We start from the raw sequence: 22,340 nt of genomic DNA, 5'->3' as shown, positions 1-22,340 counted from the left end.
AGCAGCAGCAGTAGTGGCAGCAATAGCAGCAACAATAGTGACAGTAGTAGCAGCAACAATAGTGACAGCAGCAGCAGTAGAAGCAACAGTGGCATCGGTAGCAGGAACAACAGCAGCAGCAGATGACGGTGAAAGAGAAGTGGACTCCAGACTCCACTATTTCCCCTCAGGTTGCTCTCCAGCGCAGGTAATTACACTCTCACTCGACTCTTCCTCACTTCTCCTCTTTTACAATTTTCCTTTCGATCCCTTTTTCAATCTGGTATGTTGCGTCTCATCTTCTGTGGCCGGAGCCCAGAGTAAAATATGTCACACTTAATTAACCACTGTCTATCGTGTTCTTCGTGAAACATTTATCCATCTATCATGGTTCGTTCGTGAAGTTCATCCGTCTATCATGTGAAATATGAATATTTCAAACATGACAGACAGATGAAAATAAAACATAATATATTCATATATTATGTTTTATTTTTATCCGTCTGTCGTGTTTTTTCTGAAACATTCATCCATGTAGCACTTCGTGATAGTAGGAGACGTAGGTCTTGTGATGACACTTGTGGTGGTAGTTGCAGTAGTAGTAGTAGTATTTGCTGAGTGATAATAGTAGTTACATTAATAGTAGTGACCTTCATGGAAGGCACCGTAATGCTGGCGCCTGATACTCTTACAGGTTTAGCACTTCTCTCTAAATAATATACTAAGAGATAACCGAGTAATGGCAGTGGCAGTAATATCCTTTCATTTACTTAAACCAGTAAACTGCTTTAATTCCCCCACTTTACATTAAAACAGCTGACAGTTCCCTTCACCTTGGTGCTGATGAAGAGCTTGTGATCCAAGAAATTTTTGAGCTCTCCCATTCCTCGGCTTTAAATTATTTCCAATCATTGCATTTACAAAATATACAGTGATCGAAAACAAAAAATAACTGCACAACATATCGGGCAGTGGTGGTCAAGAGTGATTACTCCTCCCACTTCCCACCCAGTCTCCAGACGACATCCTACCCTTACGGGTTTAACGCGTCTCTGTGACTATAATGGTACTGTATTAAGCGCTAATTTGTGGCTAATACCGGCGATTTTTTTTCTAGTACTGATATGTGCCTTCCTGTTACACCAGCAACACAGGTAGTGCAGCCAGTGTTGTGGCATGGCCAACGGTAAGAACAGCAAGTATCAGGGTTCGACTCCCTGCAGCCACACACACAGCCTGCTGAAGCAGCAGTTGCTCGAACCGGCGTCGACAAACAACCCCCGAACTCCAGGTGACACTCTAGTTTCCCCTTCAAGGAAGGGCTCTTGATCCAAGATACTGGAATTATCTTATTCTTAGATCGAATCTGACTGCCTTCAGTTTCCCTTGGCGCTTTATGACCCCGACTGGTTTAGCACTCCCATTAGTCTAATAATGTGACTGATATAGATGAACTAGTGACAGGGTGTAATTGAACGTAATCTAAGCACATGAGCCTAGTGAAGGGCTCTTCATCCGAGGAACTGGAGCTATCCCTCCCACGGATCAAACTTAATGGCCTCCCATTCCCCAACGGTCAAAAAAGGCTCTTCTTACGAACAATCTTCCATGTTTTCCTAACTTCCTGAGGCAGCGCTGTATGACCCTTGTGGGTTTAGCGCTTAGTTATGATTATAATCTCGAGGCAATACCCAGATCAAACCTGTAAATTATCAGTATTAGAAGTGCTTTCCTTCAGTCTCTGATCCTTCATCAGTCACCTCTGTCACTCCTTAACTTTTATCCCGCACCTCCCTCCTTTCCTCCCCCCATAAAAGTGTCACTGAACCTCTTCGTTCCTCCCTCAGGCGTGGACGCCCTGCAGGTGGAGGCCGCCTCCGTCACCAGCAGTGTGAATGGGCCAGGAATAAAGGGGAAAAGGATCAAGAAGGGAATGTGTCTAGCCCTCCGGCTGGGGACGACCTTAGAAACTACTAAGAGTTGAAGGTTCCTCTCCACGATCACTCTTTGTAATTCGCAGCAGTAAGTATTCAAGGATACCGAGGGTGGTTAAGGAATATATTAAGAGGGTTCTAATGATAGGCAAAATGAAACTGAGAGGGATGCGATGAATCTCTTAAAGTTACAGGAATGAGGGCTGTGAGAATGGTATTGTGAATGGTAAAAGCAGTGGCGTGAGAGGGTAATCCGTGACTGATGAAGGGAGTGTGTAAGGAGTGGGACGGTTATGAGAGGAGGGTATGTGAAGCCTAAAGTGATTTTAGGGGGTCGTTGCTGAGTTGTCGAGGACTTTAAACTGATAGAAGATAGAGGTATGGGTGTGTGTGGGAAACAAACAGGTTATGACACAAGGGATGAAAACAGCAGATATTACCAGAATATCTCAGGAATATGTTTAAAAGACATTATTCATCATAAATTCAGTAATAAATGCAATGGAACTGGTCAACGTACAAATAGAGACAGTAAAGAGCAGCGAGTGACTAGCTCCCTTAAGGCTTACGATACTAATAGTAGGAGTGTAAGACATAAGATAGATTAGCTAAGATTAATTGCATGTGCATGAAGCATAGATAATATTGCTATAACAGAGACCTGGTTCAACCTGAAATAAACAAAGCCTTCTGAATACCGCATACAAACCCATAACTTATTCCACACGATAAGGTCAACAGGAAAGGTGTGGAGTGGCAATGTAAGTCAGAGAAAATTTAAATTATTGCGTCAGACATAGAAGCGTTGGACACAATCTGGCTATAGTTTCTCAAGGGTCGTGAAAAACTAATCTTGGGTGAGAGTTACAAGCTCCCAAACTTTAATAGGGAGTTCAGAAAACTTGTATGAGATTAAATTCATAAGATATCTAGATACGAAAATGTTGTATTAATATTGAGACTTTAACTTCAGACAAATTGACTAGAGCAATCTGACAGGAAATATTGAGACAAGCGACTTTCTTGATACAATCCAGGATTGCTTTTTAAAACAGTTTGTGACAGAATCAACTAGAAGAAATAACCTGTTTGACTTGGTTCTTGCCAGTAAAGAATAGTTAATGGTTAATGATGAGCTTGAGGTAAGCGATCACAAATCACTCATTTTCAATATATCATGGAATTACCTTAATAACTACAGTCAAGTCAATGTCCCAGACTTCTGCTTTACCGATTTCATAGGACTGAGAAATTGCTTGGGTGGGTTAAACTGGAATGACCTAACTATGGGCCAGGTAGGTAGCGATGGTTGCTGATATGACATTTTTCAAAGCATACTTCTAAATGGATAAACAATTGATTAAAGCATCGCATAGGTCAAAAAAGAGGCATTTATAGGCGAATCAAAAGGGGAGGTAGGCAGTTACAAAAACAATATATTCAGAAGAGAAAAAGGAAAAAAGAAAAGCAAAGAGATTATGAGGATAAAGTTGCAATGGATTCGAAGATTAACGTAAAAGGTTTTTCAGGTATACAAGAGTAAGATTAGGGACAAGACTGGCCCACTCAAGTTACTCAGGTCAGCTCACTGACACTGACAAAGAAATGTGTAGAAGCTCTTAACATTCATTTCTCTTCAGTTTTTACGAAATAATAAATTACGTAGAACAGGGCGAAAATAAGTTATGCACGATCAGTGTCACTAGTGACAAGGTTCTTCGACAAATAGATAAATTAAATCCTAACAAATCCCCGGGCCCTGATGAACTGTTTGCAAGAGCATTAAAGGAATGTAAGCAGGAACTTAGCAAACCTTTGGACAGTCTGTTCAACATATCACTACAAACTAGCATAGTGCCAGATCAGTGGAAAATGGCAAATGTGATACCTATCTACAAAGCAGGAGATAGGTATTTAGCTTCGAACTAATAGGCCAACCTCCACTCTGGGGAAAAACTGATGGAATCAATAATTGCCGAAGCTTTTCGTAACTACCTTGAAAGACAAATTGAATAATGACGCTCAGCACGGTTTTACAAAGGGGTGTTTCTGTCTAAGGTATTGGAGGTACATCATGGAAAATGATAATGAGTATATGGACTTAGGCTTTTTACAGAGTTCCACATCGGAGGTTACTGAAGAAAGCAGAGGAACAGGGAATAGTAGAAATATTTTCTTGGTTGACAGATAGACAACAGAGTTTGCATAAACAGGGAGAAATCAGTGGGGGGACGCGTCACAGGCGGTGTTCCACATGGGTCAGTGATGGGCCCCTTATTGTTTACAATTTACATAAATGATATAGATGAGGGAATAAATAGCGATATAAGCAGATGACACCAAAATAGGCCGTCGCATTAATTTTGACGGGGACACTAGAGCGCTGCCGGAAGATCTGAGTAGACTGATACAATGCCCGGAGAAATAGATACAGTTTAATATAGACAAATGCCAAGTTCTAAACGTTGGAAAGAAAAATAACCATGACTAATAAGCTAAATAATCTAGATCTTAATATTACTGATAGCGATAAAGATTTAGGAGTCCTGGTTAGCAGTAATATAGCAGAATTCTTGGCTTCATATCAAGAAGTATAAAGAACAGGAGGTCCGGGTTATTCTTCAACTCTTTATATCATATGTTAGGTCTCACTGAAGTTAAAACGTTGTGTAGTTCTAAAAATAGGTTACACAAATACAGGAGTGAGTGTGAATTGGACCTGCCTAGTGTGGACCAGTATCCCTGCTGCTGTACTCCTTTCTTATGCTCTTATGTCATCAGAGGAAAGTGGAAATTGAAAGGGGATGTTTTTTAGAGTGGAGAGAAGGAAAGTTCTCACCTCTTAGTATTGTGAGGATCTGTAAGGATGAATGAAAGATGTAAAGCAAGGAGAGTAGAGAATGTGAGGGGATAAAAATAGGTTGTGTGATCAGTGGTTAGTATCGAGGGAAGAGGCGCAAATTTCTAGAGGAGAGGAGTGGAAGAGATTGAGGGAGTTTTCCAGGGTTGAAGGGGTATGGCAGAGGGAAAGACAGATTTAACATGTTTTCTAAAATATATTTTATGTAGAATGTCATTAGTGTTTTGCAGTTCCATTTTTAACTAATCTTTGAAAATTATTGCTTTGCTTTAAATAAACATGTAATTAAGTTACATCAATGAAGTTCTAGATATAGATTTTTCACATTTGAAGGAACAAATGATCATAAAATACTACCATGGCAATTACTGACTACGATAATTTTATCAGATTTTCAATATTATAGTATTTAAGAATACAGTGAAAAAGACTGATGATTTTTACCGCACAGGACTCAACCGTTACTGTGTATGCAGTTGCATAACCTATACTATGTTTCAGATGAGGAAAGCAGCAGCGTCCTAGGACCCTACTGACTCTCATCACAAGCAACCTGCACTCCAGCGCAACCTCCTCACAACGACTGCGTGATATCCAGTTTTCCAGTGATCCAGAGAGTGACGTAACCACGCCGGTAACGTACCCAGACTCGCTACCATCGCCACTCGGAGATGAAATATCAGCACTCGACCCAGAGAGCTTCCTCGCATCAATGCCCGACACTCTGGGTACCTTCTAAATTACGCACTAGGCTCATCTCCTCCACACCCTGAAAAAAAAAGTGCCGAAATGACTATAAGCTAAGATCTAAATGTTATAAGCGATGCATTATTACATTTCTAATGGGGTGCATTTCATTTAAATTTTTTATGTTAGTTGGACACTGCAAGAACTCGTTCCACATATGATAATGGAAAATATCCAGTCGAGTTCATTTCTTCAAGTATTTGCTACCGTGAAACCAACAGTTTTCATTTCGATTCACACACAAAATAATAGAAATCAAAAACTCTACACAGAAGTGATGGCTGGCATTTGGTGCTGACAAGTACGGTAGACTAGAAAAAATCATACTCAAACTTATGACGAAATTTAGGTCCATCCTCGACTATCGTCAAGTTGTGGCTTCACGATGGTCTAGGACCGACAGAAATATCAAAAGTTGGTGATTTGCAGGGTATTTACTCCAATCACAATATTGAGACTTGTGTTTTTCAGAGGAAGTCTCTATCCTGACGACTTGTCAGTGATGAGCTGCATCATGTAATAACGACCTGACAACTCAACACTAACAGGTATCTTGTCAGAATAAAGACCAACATGAAATCGCTCTACCATACTTGCACAGCTAAAAAGCCTCCGCTACATGACTGCCAAGAGACGCACAACTGCAGCCAAAATAGGTACAATAACACAATAGGTTCAATAATAATTTTTTCTAATTTTCCAAAATCGAGTAAGTAAATTTAAGAAATTATTCAATCTTCCATTCCTTTCAATTTAGGCATTTAAAAAAATAGGAAATGAAATCAATCAATCAATAAACAGCACAGCAAGACAGAACTGTAGCAAGCTGCCGTGTGAATAAAAATTACAAGTGTACCGTTAAAATATTAGTATATCACAAACCGGTATGTTTATATATATATATTATATATATATATATATATATATATATATATATATATATATATATATATATACACATATATATATACACGTATGCTATCCTAGCCTATCCTACAATATCCCACACTATCCTAGGTTAACCCAGCATATCCTAGCCTATCCAACACTATCCTAGCGTATTCTACCTTATCCCACATTATTCTAGGGTATCCTAGCCTATCCTACACTATCCTTGGCTATTCAAACCTATCCTAGGCTATCCCAGCCTATCCCTCACTATCCTAGAGTATCTTAGCCTTTCCCACACTATACTTGGATATTTAAACATATCCTAGGCTATACCAGCCTATCCTACACTCTCCTAGTCTATACCAGCCTATCTTGGCCTGTCCCACACTATCCTAGGGTATCTTAGCCTATCCCCACACTATACTTGGGTATTTAAACATATCCTAGGCTATCCCACTATCCTAGGCTATCCCAGCCTAATATAGCCTATCCCATACCATCCTAGGCTATCCTAGCTTATTCCTCACTATACTAGGCTATCAAAGCCTATCCCACTATCCTACGCTAACCCAGCCTAACCTGGCGTATCCCACACTATCCTAAGCCATCCCAGCCTATCTCCCACTATCCAAGGCTAACCCAGTATATCCTTGCCTATCCCACTATCCTAGGATATCCCAGCCTATCCCACGCTATCCTAGCATATCCCCCACTATCCTAGGCTAACCCAGAATATCCTAGCCTATCCTACACTATCCTAGGGTATTCTAGCCTATTCCCACACTATCCTAGAATATCCCAGCCTATCCCACACTATCCTAGGCTATCGCAGCCTATCCTAGGCTATGCAAGCCTATCCCACGCTATCCTAGCCTATCCCACAGTACCCTAGCCTGTACGAGCTTATCCCATACTATCCTAGGCTATCCCAGCCTATTCTACATTATTCTAGGTAATCAAAGCCTTTCTTTTACTATCCTAGGCTATCCTACAGCATTCTAGGATGTTCTAGCCTATTCCACACTATCCTATCCAGTTTTATCCTGCACTATCCTAGGCTATTCCATTATCCAAGGCTATCCTAACCTCTCCCAAACTATCCTAGCCTTTCCCACACTATTCTAGGCTGTCCCAGCCTATCCTAGCTTATCACATTATCCAACCCTGTGCCAGCTTATCCCATACGATACTAGGATATCCTAGCCTATCTCACGCTATACTAGGCTATCCAAGCCTATCCCACTAACCTAGGCTATAGTAGGCTAAATCAGCATATCCTAGCCTATCCCACACTATCCTAAGGTATTCTAGCCTATCCCACTATCCTAGGATATCCCAGCCAATCCTGGCCTTTGGCACCCTGTCCTAGGTTATCCCAGCCTATCCTAGCCTATATCACATTATTCGAGGCTATGCCAGCCTATCCTAGCCTATCCCAAACGATCCTAGGCTATCAAAGCCTATCCCACACTATCCTAGCATATCCCACACGATCCTAGACAAACCCAGCATATCCTAATCTATCCCACACTATCCTTGGGTATTCTAGCCTATCCCACTACCCTAGGATATCCCAGCCTATCCTGGTCTATCCCTCACTATCCTAGGCCATCCCAGCCTATCCAACACTATCCTAAGCTAACCCAGCATATCCTCCTATCCCGCACCATTCTAGGCCATCTCAGCCTATCCTAACCTATCCCACACTGATAGACTATCCCAGCCTATCATAGCCTATCCCACATTATCCTAGGCTATCTCAGCCTATCCCACACTATACTAGGCTATCCCAGCCTATCGGACTCTCTCCAAGGTTATCCCACCGTGTCCTAGCTTACCCCACACTATCCTAGGATATAGTAGCCTATCCCACTATCGTAGGCTATCCCAGAATACCCGAGACTATCCCAACCTATCCCATACTATCCTTGGCTATCCTAGCCTATCCCACTATCCTAGGCTATCCCGGCCTATCCTAGCCTATCGCACACTATCCTAGGCTATCCCAGCCTATATCACATCCTAGACTATGCCAACCTATCCCATACTATCCAAGGCTATTCTAGCTTATCCCTCACTATCCTAGCGTATCCTAGCATATCCCACATTATCCTAGCCTACCCCACACTATCCTAGACAATCCCAGCCTATCCTAGCCTATACCATACAATCCCAGGATGTTCCAGCCTATCTTAGCCTATACCACAATCCTAGGATGTTCCAGCCTATCCTCTCCTATCCCACTATCCTAGCCTACTCCACACTATCCTGGCCTATCCCACTCCTAGGGTATTCCAGCCTATCCAAAACTATCCTACACTATCTTACGCTATACCAGCCTACCCTAGCTTATTCCACTATCCAAGCCAATCCCTCACTACCCTAGGCTCTAATAGCTTATCACACTATACTAAGCTATCCCAGTCTATGCTAGCCTATCCCATACTATCCGAGGCTATCCCAGCATATCCCACATTATCCTAGCATATCCCTCCCTATCTTAGGGTAACCCAGCATATCCTAGCCTATCCCACACTATCCTAGGGTATTCTAGCCTATCACACACTATCCTAGGCTATCCCAGCCTATCCCACTATCCTAGGATATCTCAGCCTATCATGATCTATCCCACGGTATCCTAGCATATCCCCCATTATCCTAGGCTAACCCAGAATATCCTAGCCTATCCCACACTATCCTAGGATATCCCAGCCTATCCCACACTATCCAAGGGTATTTTACCCTATCCTAGCGTATCCTACACTATCCTAGGCTATCCCACACTATCCTAGGCCATTCCAACCTATCCCACATTATCCTAGGCTATTCTAGCTTACCCACACTATCCTAGCGTATCCCACACTATCCTTGGCTACCCCATCCTATCCTAGGCTATGAAACCCTATCCCCCACTATCCTAGGCTAACCCAGAATATCCTAGCCTATCCCATACTATTCCACATTATTCTAGGTTATCCTAGCCTATCCTTTACTATCCTACAGTATTCTAAGATGTTCTAGCCTATTACACACTATCATATCCTATCCAGTTTTATCCTGCACTATCCTAGGTTATCGCACACTATCCTTGCTATTTAAACCTATCCTAGGCTATCTCACTATTCTAGACTATCCTAGCCTTTCGCACACTATCCTAGGCTGTCCCAGCCTATCCTAGCTTATCACATTATCCAACCTTATGCCAGCATATCCTAGCCTATCCTACATTATCCTAGGGTATTCTAGCCAATCCCACTATCCTAGGATATTCCAGACAATCCTGGCCTTTGGCACCCTGTCCTAGGGTATCCCAGCCTATCCTAGCGTATCCCAGCCTATCCTAGCCTATATCACATTATCCGAGGCTATGCCAGCCTATCCCATACGATCCTAGGCTACGCTAGCCTAACGCACGATATCCTAGGCTATCCAAGCCTATCCCACACTATCCTAGGATATCCCAGCCTATCCCACACTATTCAAAGGTATTTTACCCTATCCTAGCATATCCTACACTATCCTAGGCTATCCCAGCCTATCCCACACTATCCTAGGCTATTCCAACCTATCCCACATTATGCTAGGCTATCCCAGCCTATCGCACATTATCCTAGGCTATCCCACACACTCCAAGGTTATCCCACCGTGTCCTAGCTTACCCCACACTATCCTAGGCTTTCCTACATTATCCTAGGCTATCCCGGCCTATCCTAGCCTATCGCACACTATCCTAGGCTATGCCAGCCTATCCTAGCCTATACCACATTATCCTAGGCTATGCCAGCCTATCCCACACTATCATAACGTACATCATATTGTATCTCTCACTATCCTAGGCTAACCAAGCGTATCCTAGCCTATCCCACACTATCCTAGCGTATTTATTTTAACCTATCCCACTCTATTCTAGGCCATCCCAGCCTATCGTAGCGTAGCCCACACTATCCTAGGCTATCCTAGATTATCCCATACTATCCTTGGGTATCCTAGCATATCCCACTATCCTAGGGTATCCTAACCTACCCAACACTATCCTAGCCTATCCCACACTATCCTAGGCAATCCCAGCCTATCCTAACCTATACCACACAATCCTAGGATGTTTCAGCCTATCCTAGCCTATACCACACAATCCTAAGATGTTCCAGCCTATCCTCTCCTATCCCACTATCCTAGCCTATTCCACACTATCCTAGCATATCCTGGCCTATCCCCCTATCCTAGGATATCCAAGCCTATCCTGGCCTATCCCACGCTATCCTAGCATATCCCCCACTATCCTAGGCTAACCTGGAATATCATAACCTATCCCACACGATCCTAGATTAACCCAGCATATCCTAATCTATCCCACACTATCCTAGGGTATTCTAGCATGTCCCACTACCCTAGGCTATCCCAGCCTATCCCACACTATGCTTGACTATTTAAACACATCCTAGTCTATCCCACTATCCTTGGCTATCCCAGCCTATCCTAGCCTATCCCACACTATCCTAGTCTATCCACCCTATCCTGGCCTGTCTCACACTATCCTAGAGTATCTTAGGCTATCCCACTATCCTAGCCTATCCCACACTATCCTAGACTATCCCAGCTTATAACACACTGCCCCAGCCTATCCTAGCCTATATCACATTAACTGAGGCTATGCCAGCATATCCTAGGCTATCCCATACCATCCTAGGATATCCTAGCTTCTTCCACACTATCCTAGCCTGACCTGTCTTATCCTGCACTAACCTAGGCTATCCCAGCCTATCCCACATCCTTGGCTATTTAAACCTATCCTAGCCTATCCCACACTATCCAAAGGTATCCTAGCCTCTCCTAACCACCTAGGCTATCCCAGCCTATCCTAGCCTTTTCACACTATCCTAGGGTATCATAGCCTATATCACATTACCCGAAGCTATACCAGCCTATCCTAGCCTATCACATGCGATCCTAGGCTATGCTAGCCTATCCTAGGATATCCCACACTATCCTAGGTTTTCCTAGCATATCCCACACGATCCTAGACTAACTCAACATATCCTAATCTATCCCACACTATTTTATGGTATTCTAGCATATCCAACAGTATCCTAGGCCATCCCAGCCTATCCTACACTAACCCAGCATATCCTAGCCTATACATACAATCCTAGGTTATTCTAGCCTATCCTGACGTATAGTGCACTATTCTGGGCTATCCCAGCCTATCTGGCCTATCCCACATCATCCTAGGCCATCCCAGCCTATCCCATACTATCATAGGCTATTCTAGCTTATCCCACACTATCGTAGGCTATCCCACCTATCGTAGCCTATCCCACATTAACCCAACATATCCCACACTATTGTAGGCTATCCCAGCCTGTCCTAGAGTACCCTATACTATCCAAGGCTATACCAGCCTATCCTAGCTTATTCCAGTATCCAAGACTATCCTAGCCTATCCCTCACTATTTTACCGTATCCTAGGCTATGCCAGCCTAACCCATACTATCCTAGCCTATCCTTCACTATCCTAGGCTTTCCCAGCCTATCCCACACTATCCTAGACCATCCCATCCTATCCTAGCATATCCCACACTATATTCTAATCTAGGTTATCCTAGCCTATCGAACAATCCTATGTTATCCTAGCCTATCTTACACTATCCTAGGCAATCCCAGCCTACCCTACTCTATATCACACAATCCCACTATCCTAGGCTATCCCCCACACTCCTAGGCTATACCAGCCTATCCTAGCTTATTCCGCTATCCAAGGCAATCCTAGCTTATCCCTCACTATCCTAGCCTATCACACTATCCTAGGCTATCCCTGTCAGTTAGTCTATCCCATACTATCCTAGGCTATCCTAGCCTATCCCACTATCCTAGGCTACCCCAGCCTATCCTACCATATCCCACACTATCTTAGGCTATCCTAGCCTACCCTACACTATCACAAGCTATCCTTGCTTATCCCACACTGTCCTAGGGTATCCCAGCCTGTCCCACATTATCCTAGGCTATCCCAGCCTATCCCACACTATCCTAGGCTATGCGAGCATATCCTAGCCTATCCCACTCCTAGGCTGTCCCAGCCTATCCTAGTTATCCTACACTATCCTAGGCTATCCCATCATATCGTAGCCTATCCCACTCCTACGGTATCACAGCCTAACCTAGACTATTCTACACTATTCTAGGCTATCCTAACCTAGCCCACACTATCCTAGGCTATCCCAGCCTGTCCCACAGTATCCTAGACTATAACAGCCCATCCCACACTATCGTAGGCTATGCTAGCATATCTTAGCCTATGCCCACTCTCCTACGCCATCCCAGCATATCCTAGCCTATCCAACACTACCCTAAGCTATTATAGCTTATCCCACACTACGCTAGGCTATCCTAGCCTGTCCCACAGTATCCTAGGCTATCCCAGCCTATCCCACATTATCCTGGACTATAACAGCCCATCCCACACTTCGTAGGCTATGCTAGCATATCCTAGTCTATCCCCACTCTCCTAGGCCATTCCAGCATATCCTAGCCTATCCAACACTACCCTAAGCTATTATAGCTTATCCCACACTACACTAGGCTGCCCTAGCCTATCGCACACTATCCTAGGCTATCCCACTCTATGCTAGCCTATCCCATTCTATCCTAGGCTATCCCAGCCTATCCTAGGATACCCTAGCTTATCACACTCCTAGGCTATCCTATCCTAGCCCACACTATCCCTAGCCTATCCCACTCATCTAGGCTATCCCAGCCTATCCTAGATTATCCTAAACTATCCCAGCCTATTCTAGCACATCCCACACTATCCCACTCTCCTAGGCTATCCCTGCCTATCCTAGATTATCCTAAACTATCCCAGTCTATTCTAGCATATCCCCCACTACCCTAAGCTATCTTAGGCTATTCTAGCCTATCCTAGCTTATCCCACACTATCCTAGGGTATTCCAGCCTGTCCCACAGTATCCCAGGCTATCCCAGCCAATCCCACACTATCCTAGGCTATCCCAGGATATCCTAACCCATCTCACACTATTCTAGGCTATCCCAGCCTGTCCTGCATTATCCTAGACTATCCTCACTATCTTAGCCTATTCCACAGTATCCTAGGCTATCCTAGCCTATCCCATATTGTCATAGATTATCCCAGCCTATCCCTCACTATTCTAGCCTATTCCTCAGTATCCTAGTCTATCCCACTCTCTTATGCTATCCCAGACTATCCTACACTATACTAGGCTATCCCAGCTTATCCTAGCCTATTCCACATTATCCTAGTTTATCCCTCACTATCCTAGCCAATCCCCACTATCATAGGGTAGCCTAGCATATCCCACACTATCCTAGGCTATCCCAGCCGATCCTTGGGTATTCCTCACTATCCTCAGGGTATCCTAAGGTATTCCTCACTATCCTCAGCCTATCAAACTATCTTATAGTATCGTAGAATATTCCACACAATTCTTGACTATCCTAGGTTATTCTACAGTATTCTAAGATATCCTAGCCTATCCTGTTTTATCCTACACTATCCTAGGCTATTCTAGCCTATCGCACATTATCGTTGGCTATTTTAACCTATCCTAGGCTATCCCAGCCTATATCACATTATGCAAGGCTGTCCAAGCCTATCCCACACTATCCTAGGGTATTCTAGCCTATCCCACAATCCTAGGCTATCCCAACCAATCCTGTCATTCTATCCTAGGATACCCCAGCCTATCTTAGCCTATATCAATATCCGACGCTATGCCAAACTATCCCATACGATCCTAGCCTATCCCACGCTATTCTAGGTTATCCAATTCTATCCCCCACTATCTTAGCATACCCCACACTATCCTAGGCTACTCCAGCATATCCAAACTATCCTAGGGGATTCTAGGCTATCCCACACTATCCCAATATCCTATTGTATCCCACACAATCCTAGGGTATTCTAGCCTATCCTAGGCTATCCCAGCCTATCCCGCAATATCCTAGGCTATCCCAGCCTATCCCAAACTATCGTAGGCTAACCCAGTCTATCCCACACTGTAGTAGGCTATTCCAGCCTATGCCAGATTATCCTAGGCTATCCAAGTCTATCCCACACCATCGTAGACTATCCTAGCCTATCCCACACTCTCCAAGGCTAACCCACCGTATCTTAGCGTACCCCACACTATCCTAGGTTATCTTGGCCTATTCCAGACTACCCCACATTATCCTAGTCTATCCCAGTCTATCCGAGGCTATCCTATACAATTCTAGGGTATTCCACCCTATCCTAGGCTATACTAGCCTATCCTACACTATCCTTGGCTATCCTAACCTATCCTACACTATCTTAAGCTGTCTCAGCCTATCCCACACTATCGTAGGCTGTCCCACACTGTCCCAGGTTATCCCAGCATGTCCTATCGCGCACTGTCCCAGGCTATCCAAAACTACCCTAAGCTATCCTAGCCTATCTCGCACTATCCTAGGTTATCCCAGCCTATCCTAGCTTTTATCACATCCTAGGCTACGTCAGCCTATCCTAGCCTATCCCACACTATCCTAGTCTTTCCAAGCCTATCCCCCACTATCCTACGGTATTCTAGCCTATCCCACAGTATCCTAGGTTTTCCCAGCTTATCCTGGCCTATCTCACACTATCCTAGGCCATCCCAGCCTATCCTAGCATATCCTACACTATCAGAGGCTATCCTAGATTACCCTAGCATTTCCCAAACTATCCTTGGGTATCCTAGCTGTACTCTATCCTAGGTTATCCTAGCCTATCCCACACAATCCTAGGTTATCCTAGCCTAACCCACACTATCGTAGGCAATCCCAGTTTATCCTAGCTTATCCCACTATCCTAGGTTATCCTAGCATATCCTAGCCTATCCCACTCTCCTAGGGTGTCCCAGCCCATCCTAGACTATCCTACACTATCCTAGGCTGTACCAGCCTATTCTAGCTTATTCCACTATCCAAGGCTATCTTAGCCTACCCTTCACTATCCTAGGCTTTCCCAGTCTATCCCACACTATCCTAAGCTATTCCAGCCTGTCGTACACTATCCTAGGCTATCCTAGCCTATTCCACACTATCCTAGGCTATCCCAGCCTATCCTAGCCTATCCCACACTATCCTAGAGCATCCTAGCCTATCTTGCACTATTCTTGGCTATCCTAGATCATAATAGCCTATCCCAGAGTATCCTAGGCTATCGTAACCTATCCAACACTATCCTATGTATCCCAGCCTATCCCACATTATGCTAGGCTATTCTACAGTATTTTAGGATATCCTATCCTAATCTAGCCCACACTATGCTAGGCTATTCCATCCTATCCGATCATATCACAGCCTATCCTACGCTATCCCCCACTATCCTTGGCTATCGTAACCTATCCTAGGCTATCCCACACTATCTTAGGCTATCCCAGCCTTTCCCACACTATCCTAGGCTGTCCCACACTGTCCTAGGCTATCCCAGCATGTCCTATCCCACACTACCCTAGGCTATCCAAAACTATCCTATGCTATCCTAGGTATACCGGCCTATCCTAGCCTATCGCACATAATCTTAGCCTATCCCACACTATCCTAGTTTTTCCAAGTCTATCCTACACTATCATAGGCGAACTCAGCGTATCCAAGCCTATCCCACACTTTCCTACGGTATTCTAGCCTATCCCACAGTATCCTAGGCATTCCAAGCCTATCCTAGCATATCCCACACTATCAGAGGCTTCCCAGATTACCCTAGCATATCTCATACTATTCTTGGGTATCGTAGCATATCCCACACAATCCAAGGTTATCCTAGACTAACCCCCACTAATTTAGGCAATCCCAACCTATACCACATTATCCTTGACTATCCCACACTATCCTAGCCTACTGCACACTATCCTAGACTATCCTAGGATATCCTAGTGTATGCCACTCTCTTCTAGGGTATCCTAGCCTATTCTAGACTATCCTTCACTATCCTAGGGTATACCAGCCTATCCTAGCTTATTCCACTATCCAAGGCTATCCTAGCCTATCCCTCACTATCCTAAGCTATCCACACTATCCTAGGCTATTCTAGCCTAACCCACAATATCCTAGGCTATCCCAGCCTATTGTACCATATCCCATCCTATCCTACCATATCCCACACCATCTTAGGCTATCCTAGCCTATCCCTCACTATTCTAGGTTATAGCTTTTCACACACTATCCTAGGCTCTCTTTCACTATTCTTGGCTACCCTAGCTTATCCCACACTAGTCTAGGCACCCCTATCACACTATCCTAGGCGATTCCAGCCTATCTTACACTATCCTAGCGTATCCCACACTATCCTAGACTATCCTATCCCGCACTATTCTTGGCTATCCTAGGTTATCCTTGCCTATTCCACACTATCCTAGCCTATCCTGTCTTATCCTGCACTATCCTAGGCTATCCCAGCATATCATACATGCTTGGCTATTTAAACCTATCCTAGCCTATCCCCCACTATCCAAAACTATCCGAGCCTCTCCCAAACTATCCTAGACTATCCCAGCCTATATCACATTATCCGATGCGATCCTAGGCTATGCTAGTCTATCCTAGGATATCAAAGCATATCCCACACTATCCTAGCATATCCCACACGATCCTAGACTAACCCAACATATCCTAATCTATCCCTCACTATCCGAGGGATAGATAGGGTATCCTAGCCTATCCCACAGTATCCGAGGCCATCTCAGCCTATCCCACACTATCCTAGGCTAACTCAGCATATCCTAGCCTATACCCCACAATCCTAGGGTATTCTAGCCAATCCTAGCGTATACATTACACTATCCAAGGCTATTTCAGCATATCTGGCCTATCCCGCACCATCCTAGGCCATCCCAGCCTATCCTACATTATCATAGGCTATTCTAGCTTATCCCACACTATCCTAAGCTACCCTATGATATGCTAGCTTATCCCACACTATCATAGGATATCCCAGCCTGTCCCAGAGTATCCCAGGCTATCCCAACCTATCCCACACAATCATAGGCTATACCAGCCTATCCTAGCCTACCCCACACTATCCTAAGCTATTCCATCTTATACTAGCCAAACGCACAATATCATAGGCTATCCCAGCCTATTCGACACTATCATATAGCATCCTAGCCTATCTTGCACTATTCTTGGCTATCCTAAATCATAACCTGTCCCAGAGTATCCTAGGCTATCGTAACCTATCCCACACTATCCTATGTATCCCAGCCTATCCCACATTATACTAGGCTATTCTATAGTACTCTACGATATCCTATCTCATCCTGCACTATCCTAGGCTATCACAGCCTATCCTAGCCTATGTCTCACTATCCTAGCCTAGCCCACACTATGCTAGGCTATCCCAGCCTATCCTATCATATCACAGCCTATCCTACCTTATCCTGGGGTATCTTAGCCTATCCCACACTAATCTTGGCTATTGTAACCTATTATAGGCTATCCCACACTATCGTAAGCTATCTCAGCCTTTCCCACACTATCCTAGGCTGTCCCACACTGTCCTAGGCTATCCCAGCAATCCTATCCCACACTATCCTAGGCTATCCAAAACTATCCTAGGCAATCCCAATCTATCCTAGCCTAACCCAGCATATCCAAGCCTATCCCATGCTATCCTACGGATTCTAGCCTATCCCACGGTATCCTAGGAATTCCCAGCCTATCTTGGCCTATCCCACACTATCCTAGGCCATCCCAGTCTACCCCACACTATCAGAGGCTATCCCAGATTACCCTAGCATATCCCATACTATCCTAGGTTATCCTAACCTAACCCACACTATTGTAGAAAATCCTAACCTATCCTAGCCTATACCACATCCTAGGCTATGCCACACTATCCTTGGTTATCCCACACTATCCTAGGCTAGCCTATGCCACTCTTCTAGGGTATCCCAGCCCATCCTAGACTATCCAACACTATCCTAGGCTACACCAGCCTATCCCAGCTTATCCCACACTATCCTAACCTATCACACTATCCTAGGCTATCCCAGCCAATCCTACTATATCCCACACTATCCTAGGCTATACTAGGATATACTAGCCTGTCCTACACTATCCTAGCCTATCCCACTCTCCTGGCTATCACAGCCTATCATAGATTATCCTACATTATCCTAGGCTATCCCTGCCTATCCCTCACAATCCTAAGGTATCATAGCCTATCCCACACAATCCTAGGCTATCCCACACTATTCTAGGCTACCCTAGCCTATCCCAAACTAGGTTACCCTAGCTTATCACACACTATTCTAGGCTATTCCAGCCTACCCTACACTATCCTAGCCTATCCCACACTATCCTAGGCTATCCCAGCCTATCACACAGTATCGTAGAGTACCCTAGGCTATCCTAATTATAACAGCGTAGCCTAGAGTATCCTAGCCTATCCCACACTATCCTAGGCTATCCCAGCCTATCCCACATTATTCTAGCCTATCCTACAGTATTCTAGGATATCTTAGCACGTTCCACACTATCCTATGCTATACCAGCCTATCCCACACTATGCTAGACTATCCCAGGCAATCCTAGTATAACCCCCACTATCCTAACCTATCCCAGCGTATCCTAGCCTATCCTAGGTTATCCCACAATATCCTAGGCTATCCTAACCTATACCACACTATCCTAGCCTATTCCCCACTATCCTAGGAAATCCCAGCCTATCCCACACTATCCAAGGTTATTCGACACTATCCTAGGCTATCCCACCGTATCCTAGCCTACCTCACACAATCCTAGGCTACCCCACACTATCCTAGCATATACTAGCCTATACCACACTCTCCTAGGGTATCCCAGCCTATCCTTCACTATTGTACTTTATATTAGCTTTTTCCACTATCCTACGTTATCCCAACCTCTCCCATACTATCCTAGGCTATCCTAGATTATCACAGTATCCTAGCCTAGTTCACACTATCCCAGCCTATCCTAACATATCTCACACTATCCTAGCTTATCGCACACTATCATAGGGTATGCCAGAATATCCTAGCTTGGCCTACAGTAACCTAGGCTATCCCAGCCTATCTCACATTATCCTAGGCTATAACAGCCCATCCCGCATTATCATAGGCTATCCCCACCTATTCCACACTGTCCTAGGCTATCCAACCCTATTCCACACTATCCTAGGCTACTCCACCCTCCTCACTATCCTATGGAATCCTAGCCTATTACATTATACGAGGCTATCCTAGCCTACCCCTCACTATCCTACCCTATTGCACTATCCTAGAATATCCCAACCTAGCCTATCCCACACAATCATAGCTTATCCCACACTATCCTAGCCTATCGTACACTATCCTAGGTTATCCTAGCCTGTCCCTCACTATCCTACCCTATTACACTATCCTAGACTATCCCAACCTATCCTAGCCTATCCTACACTATCCTTGGCTATCTTAACCTGTCATAGCCTATCCCACACTATCGTAGGCTGTCCCCCACTGTCCCAGGCTATCCCAGCATGTCCTATCGCGCACTGTCCCAGGCTATCCAAAGCTACCCTGAGCTATCCTAGCCTATCGCACTATCCGAAACTGTCCCAGCCTATTCTAGCCTATCCCACACTATCCTAGTCTTTCCAAGCCTATCCTATCCTACCCCACACTATCCTAGTCTTTCGAAGCCTATCCCACACTATCCTAGGCTAACCCAGCGTATCCAAGCCTATCCCACACTAACCTACGGTATTCTAGCCTATCCCACAGTATCCTAGGTTTTCCCAGCCTATTCTGACCTATCCCACACTATCCTAGGCCATCCCAGCATATCCCACACCATCAGAGGCAATCCTAGATTACCTTAGCATTTCCCAAACTATCCTTGGGTATCCTAGCCTATTCCACGCTATATTGTTCTATCCTAGGTTTTCCACACAATCCTAGGTTATCCTAGATTAATCCACACTATCGTAGGCAATCCCAGTTTATCCTACCTTATCCCATTATCCTAGCCTATCCCACTCTCCTAGGGTGTCCCAGCCCATCCTAGACTATCCTAGGCCATACCAGCCTATCCTAGCTTATGCCACTATCCAAGGCTATCTTAGCCTATCCTTCACTATCCTAGGCTTTCCCAGCCTATCCTACACTATCTTAAGCTTTCACACTATCGTACGCTAGCCTAGCCCACACTATCCTAGACTATCCCAGCCTATCCTACCATATCCCCCACTATCCTAGGCTATTGCAGCCTATCCTACATTATCCTGCACTATGCTAGGCTGTTCCAGGCCTACCCCTCACTATCCTAGCCTATGTTAGCCTATCCAATACTATCCTATCCCAGCCTCTCCCACACTATCCTAGGATTTCCTAGCCTATCACACTTTCATAGGCTATCCTAGCCCACACTATCCCAGCCTATCCTAACCCCTCACTATCCTAACCTATGTTAGCCTATCCAATACTATCCTATCCCAGCCTCTCCCACACTATCCTAGGATTTCCTAGCCTATCACACTTTCATAGGCTATCCTAGCCCACACTATCCCAGCCTATCCTAACATATCAGACATATAATGGCCTACAGTATCCTAGCCTACCTCACTATCCTAGGCAATCCTACCCTGTCCCACATTACCCTAGGCTATCCCAGCCTATTCCATACTATCCTACCCTATTCCACACTATCGTAGGCTATTCCAGTGTCTCCTAGCCTATTCCACTATCCAATAGTATCCTAGCCTATCCTGTACTATCCTAGGGTATCCTAGCTTATTACTCTAACCTAGGCTATCCTAGCCTACCCCTCACTATCTTAGGCTATCCTACCCTATTACACTATCCTAGACTATCCCAAACAATCATAGGCTATCCCACACTATCCTAAGCTATTCCAGCCTGTCGTACACTATCCTAGGTTATCCTAGCCTATTCCACACTATCTTAGGCTATCCCAGCTCATACTAGTCAAATGCACAATATCATAGGCTATCCCAGCCAATCCTAGCCTATCCCACACTATCCTAGAGCATCCTAGCCTATCTTGCACTATTCTTGGCTATCCTAGATCATAATAGCCTATCCCAGAGTATCCTCGGCTATCGTAACCTATCCCACGCTATCCTATGTATCCCAGCCTATCCCACATTATGCTAGGCTATCCTATAGTACTCTAGGATATCCTATCTCATCCTGCTCTATCCTAGGCTATCACAGCCTATCCTAGCCCACATGCTAGGCTATCCCATCCTATCCGTTCGTATCACAGCCTATCCTACGCTATCCCACCCTATCCCCCACTATACTTGGCTATCGTAACATATCCTAGGCTATCCCACACTATCTTAGGCTATCTCAGCCTTTCCCACACTAACCTAGGCTGTACCCCCACCCCATCCTAGTTTTTCCAAGCCTATCCCCCCTATGGGGGCCAAAACTCGGGACCCAATTTTACATTTTTGGTATTCTGGCCACCCCACAGACCCCAGGCTTTCCCAAACCCCACCCTAGCATATCCCCCCTATCAGAGGTTTCCCCAGATTCCCTGGCATATCTCATACTATTTTTGGGTATCGAGCATATCCCACAAACCCAAAGGTTATCCTGGATTTAACCCCCCACCAATTTGGAAAAACCCTATCTTGGCCTATACCACTTTTCCTTTTGGGCTACCCCAAAATATCTTTTGTTACCCCACACTACCCCAGGTTTTACCCTAGCATACCCAAAAGGATGGCACCTCAATTTTTACCCTTCCCTACCCAAAAATTTTACCACTACCCTGGCTTATCCCACTACCCAAAGGGCCCACCTTCCCTTTCCCCCTCACTACCCTGGGCCCATCCCCCCAACCCTAGTCTATCACTTACCCCGGGCCCTTTCTGGCCGGCCCAAAAATCTGGGCCCATCCCAGCCTTCTTCCCTTTCCCAGCCTA

This window comes from Cherax quadricarinatus, chromosome 51 (genome assembly GCF_038502225.1).
Source record: "Cherax quadricarinatus isolate ZL_2023a chromosome 51, ASM3850222v1, whole genome shotgun sequence".
In the NCBI taxonomy this organism is placed as follows: Eukaryota; Metazoa; Arthropoda; class Malacostraca; order Decapoda; family Parastacidae; genus Cherax; species Cherax quadricarinatus.
The sequence above is the reverse complement of the archived record's forward strand: the minus strand, read 5'-3'. Positions refer to the sequence as shown.